This window comes from Arachis ipaensis, chromosome B6 (genome assembly GCF_059453495.1).
Source record: "Arachis ipaensis isolate K30076 ecotype BB chromosome B6, ASM5945349v1, whole genome shotgun sequence".
Classification (NCBI taxonomy): Eukaryota; Viridiplantae; Streptophyta; class Magnoliopsida; order Fabales; family Fabaceae; genus Arachis; species Arachis ipaensis.
In genome coordinates, this window is record NC_142441.1 from 29,465,748 (window position 1) to 29,466,595 (window position 848).

The window sequence follows — 848 nt, forward strand, 5'->3', positions numbered from 1 at the left end:
CCTTCCATGAGAGATTTGGATGATTTCTCCATGAAGAATTATAGGTGTTTTTATAGGGTTCTCCCATGTAACTCACCTTTGCCATTGCAGGATTCTCAGGATCATAAGCTTCTTCTTCAGAGGAAGCCTCCTTAGTACTGCCTGATGCAGCTTGCATTTTAGACAGACTCTGAAAAATCATATTGACTTGCTAAGTCAATATTTTGTTCTGAGCCAATATGGCATTCAGAGTATCAACCTCAAGAACTCCTTTCTTCTGAGTTGTCCCATTATTCACAGGATTTCTTTCAGAAGTGTACATGAACTGGTTATTTGCAACCATTTCAATGAGTTCCTGTGCTTCTTCAGGCGTCTTCTTCAGATAAAGAGATCCACCAGCAGAGTTGTCCAATGACATCTTGGACAGTTCAGACAGACCATCATAGAATATGCATATGATGCTCCATTCTGAAAGCATGCCAGAAGGACACCTTCTGATCAATTGCTTGTATCTTTCCCAAGCTTCATAGAGGGATTCGCCTTCCTTCTGTCTGAAGGTCTGGACTTCCACTCTAAGCTTACTCAATTTTTAAGGTGGAAAGAATTTTGCCAAGAAGGCATTGACCAGCTTTTCCCAAGAGTTCAGGATTTTCTTAGGTTGTGAATCCAACCATGTCCTAGCTCTGTCTCTTACAACAAAGGGGAAAAGCATAAGTCTGTAGACCTCAGGGTCAACTCCATTGGTCTTAACAGTGTCACAGATTTACAAGAATTTAGCTAAGAACTGATGAGGATCTTCCAATGGAAGTCCATGATACTCGCAATTCTGCTGCATCAGAGAAACTAATTGAGGCTTAAGCTCAAAGTTG

General features: G+C 41.0%; 1 non-coding gene across 1 annotated transcript; it reads left to right on the forward strand.

Moving 5' to 3' along the window:
• The first annotated feature begins 455 nt into the window (after positions 1 to 455).
• LOC148555008 (small nucleolar RNA R71) lies at positions 456 to 559 on the forward strand. Its single transcript, XR_015887992.1, has one exon. It is a non-coding gene; the product is annotated as a small nucleolar RNA R71 (small nucleolar RNA).
• The last annotated feature ends 289 nt before the right edge of the window (positions 560 to 848 follow it).